The 4,260-nt window shown below is 28.3% G+C and overlaps 1 long non-coding RNA gene across 1 annotated transcript; it reads right to left on the bottom strand.

Moving 5' to 3' along the window:
• Window positions 1-856: 856 nt before the first annotated feature.
• LOC146901156 (uncharacterized) lies at window positions 857-3,471 on the bottom strand. Its single transcript, XR_015022127.1, has 3 exons — window positions 3,355-3,471; window positions 3,164-3,259; window positions 857-1,116 (listed from the first exon to the last, which is right to left on the bottom strand). It is a non-coding gene; the product is annotated as an uncharacterized LOC146901156 (long non-coding RNA).
• Between the last annotated feature and the right edge of the window lie 789 nt (window positions 3,472-4,260).

Genomic DNA, 4,260 nt, shown 5'->3' with positions numbered 1-4,260 from the left:
CCGAAAACCAAGATAAAACATGCATATACAAAAAGCATAAATTATTGAAATGTTCTCATCAAAATCAAACTAGTTTCTAATAGTAATGATTCAATATTACGTATTATTTGATTATAAAATTACAAACTCATCCGATCATTATTTAATAATATAGTAGTTTTATAAACTGATTATTATTTATAAAATTCACTTTTGACTGATTCTTGGTTGCTAAATGGTTTGAAATTTAATGGTCTTGAATGACCATATCCATTACCTTTTTATTGTTGAGAAATTAGCTAAAATGTACACACTAACGATAACATAATAAACACCTATCACATAACAATCTTTGTTAAAAAAAAAAACACAGAACAATCTAATAGATAAACTAGTTTTTGATACCATTAATGTGACAGCTAAGTCTAAAAATGTTAAATTAACCAAAATCCTAGAAGTTTTTTTTTTTAATAAGAGCAATATAGATTAAATTAAATACAATTGAAAATGGTAATAATATTTGTTTGCACCAATAATAAATTTTAGGCTAAACTGCACTTTTCGTCCTCAAAGTTTCAAAATGTTGTGATTTTTGTTCCCTGTTAAAAAAATGAAAATTTGGCCTTTTTCGTCCCAAAATTGTTGAGAAGACGCCACATGTCCCAATAAAGGGGTCATAATTGCAACTTTTTGTAAAGATAAGGGGTGAAAAAACATATTTCCCATATGTTAGGGGGTCAAAAGAGCATATTTCTCTAAACATTGGGGTCACTTTTTTTTTTTTTTTAATAATGGGCCAAAATCGCAACATTTTGAAACTTAAGGGCGAAAAGTGCAGTTTAGCCTAAATTTTAATGTAGAATGAAATATCACAACATCACCACAAATAACAACTCAATTTCATAACTCAAAATAAAATATTTGACTTCTTAGAGCCTTACATTTTTTTTTACGATAAAATAAGTAAATACTAGATTATCAACATCGGCCTTGATATCATAGTATCGCAACCTATAATTTATTTTAAACATAAACAACAATCAAACAAACATTCAAAAACAACATAACATGTGTTAGAGAATAATTCTCCACTTTACTCTCATGAATGAACACCTCAGTACTAGCGGAGATTAGGCTCTGCATAAAACATATAAAAGAGAAAGATATAGAAAACAGGGTGTTAGATATGTTATATGTGACTTAAATTTGTACACCAATAAAAATGCATAGAAACAAACACATAAATCTACTATCAAATGCAATTCTCGTGCACCTCAGCTCCATACTCATAAAAGTAGACTATGAGAAAAATGACAACTAAAGAATATTATCATCCACTTATGAGAACTTTATTACATCACACTCGTATTAGTATGATATTTTGTTATGACTGTGATGAATTTTCCAACATATAGGTATGCCATGACATCAAGGAATCGTCAAGATTAATTGGCAATTTCCCATCAAAGAGTAATCATCTCCTAAACTAGGTTGACAACTAAAGAATATTTCACAACATAAAATCCAAAAAATATCATCATATAAAAAGTATGGGTCATGTTAACCGGTGCCTCTGGGGCACGGGTTAAGGAAACCAAAAAAAGTAAATTTTAAATTAAAAGAAATACTTTTTAGACTTTTAATGACTTGACTACACAAGTCCCAATGCAATGTTACTATATCTGCTCCCTTAACCAGTGCCCTGGGGGCACTGGTTAACATTACCCAAAAAGTATTAATATAATCATAGCACTATCCTTGTCTTTCTTCATCCAGGTGGTCCGTCTTATTTAAAGTACTTGTTGGCCTGTGTGGATAATTAATCTATTTAGGAAGAATTGGTGTTATTTCCTGATTTTTCTTTATTTAAAGTATTTGATTATATGTTGTTGTTATCAAATCTGTCAATTTGTCCATGCGATATTCTCGAGTGCAGGAAAGGTGCAATAGTCATTTGGAAGGAATAGAGTAAAACTATTTTCAATTAATATCCGGTGGGTGACGTAAGTCCTAGTAGGGATGAAATAACTAATGACACCTGAGGTTCGGTTTGTAATTCTTCATAATTTCAATTAAAGAGATATATGTTTTTGTTATATGGTTGATAATATAATTGAACATAATATAATTTAGTGATTGATGTGTGATTGCATTTCGATGTTTTACTTACTGTCATTCAAATTTTCTGGTGTTTCTATAATTGTAGTCCATATATGTTTTGCCATATATTTTACCTTTATCTATAGATGTCTTCGAGGTGGAGTTCATAACCTTAAATGGAGTACTTCCTTCCATTCCTTTTGCAACTAGCGATGGCCATGTGAGTTTCGTTTATCGTTTTCATTATAGGGTCTCTTTTGAAGTCGTATACTTTGGGTATTTTCATGTTTGTTGATATACATGTGTATTTGATTTTATGTGTACCATGTGATATCATTTGGGTCCACATACATCTTTACGTTTTAAATATATCATATAAATGGTCCCTGTAAATATTCAAAATTTTGTTTTTAGTCCCTATAAAATAAAATCACACTTAAAGTGTGATTTTATTTTATAGGGACTAAAAACAAAACTGTGAATATTTATAGGGACTAAAAACTTAATTAACCCTTAAAATTAAGGTTAAATATGTTTTTGGTCACTATAAATATGTCAACTTTTTGTTTTAGTCCCTCTAAAAAATTTCTTCAACTTTTAGTCCTTCAAAAGTTTTTCATCTTCTCTTTTGGTCCCTCATTTAAAGTAAACTCATATGTAGAATTCATATTTTTGAATAAAATTTTGCTTTTTTTTAAAAAATATTATAAGAATCTCTCCCAAAAAAATTAGATTTTTTTAACAAATCATGAATTAAATACTAATTTATATATTTTTTGCGGTTAAAAGTTCATATTTAATTTATGTTTAGTTAAAAAATTCTAGGTTTTTTTTTGGAGAGATATTTACAATATTCTACACATTTATGCACAATTTCATTAAATAAAATACAAAAATTAACATAAAAATAGGGACCAAAAGTAGTAATTGAAAATTTTATAGGGACTTAAAGTTGAAGGAAAATTTTAAAGGGACTAAAACAAAAAGTTGATATATTTATAGGGATCAAAAACATATTTAACCCTTAAAATTCTGACAAGCAATAAAAATAAAGTTTTAAATATAATAGATAAATAGATTTTACCTCTGTATAAACTCAAACAATAACCAATGTTGCAAATCAAACGCTTTTTATTACCCGGGTATAGTTTTACACAATCGGCATCAATAAGACATTCTTCTGTAATGTAAACAAGAATAAACAAAGATTACTAAAAATGATTAAAACGTTGTACATAAGATAAAAAAATAAAAATAAAAAGAGAATGAACTTACTTCCACCAGCTTCTACAACAAGCAATAGGGAAACACAAAGTATCATGATATAAACAAACGTAAGAATTTCAGCCATTTTTTCTCCTTTAGGTATATCAAATGTATAATTGTCTGAATACTTTATATAGTGAAAAAAACATGCAATGTTTACATCAATTAAATAGTTTTTTCATAATTTTCGCACATAAAAAATTCATCATTTAAATTAGAATAACTATTAGAAACCACTAAAGTACATTTATGTATCATGATTGTCGCTTTAGTTCATAGAACAACTCTTACATAAAATTGTTGTTTTTAACTACAATTCTTTTTTTGAAAAGGCCAAAATAAAAAATATTATTAACCAAAATAAGCCATTCCTACACAAGTTGTACTAGAATTGACTTAAAAAGATTTACAAAATTACATACAATGAGAAACTAAAGCAACAAAGAAACAAGCTAAGTTACAACAAACAAGCAAGGAATAAGATTAAGCCTCCAAAACTGATAATCAAAATCAAAGTAAGAAGTTTCAATTTCAACCACCAAAAAGACTGAAACTTAACTTTTTCATTTAAAGATTGCAAGTGATCCTTCTTATGTTAAAAAAATGCGCTTATTTCTCTCCTTCCAGATAAATCAAACCACAGAAAGCCAAATATATTAAGAGTTATTTGAATGCTTTTCGAATAACCACATAACCCACCAAATTGAGTCAAATAATCCAATAGAGTACCTTGAGTTGTTGTTGAGAATCCTAACCACCTTGAAACTAGATACCAAATTCTATCATAAGAGTGAATCTAACAAATAAATAGTCTCTATCTTCAAACATACCACAACCTCCCGTGCAATTATGATCATTTAGAGAAAGAACTCGTCGCCTTACCAAGTTATCCTTTGTTGGAACTCGATTTAGAAG

The sequence above is a fragment of the Medicago sativa genome, chromosome 8 (assembly GCF_051527215.1).
Source record: "Medicago sativa cultivar Bolivia chromosome 8, Bolivia_mono, whole genome shotgun sequence".
NCBI classification, from domain to species: Eukaryota; Viridiplantae; Streptophyta; class Magnoliopsida; order Fabales; family Fabaceae; genus Medicago; species Medicago sativa.
This window is presented reverse-complemented; position numbering and strand designations above follow the sequence as displayed.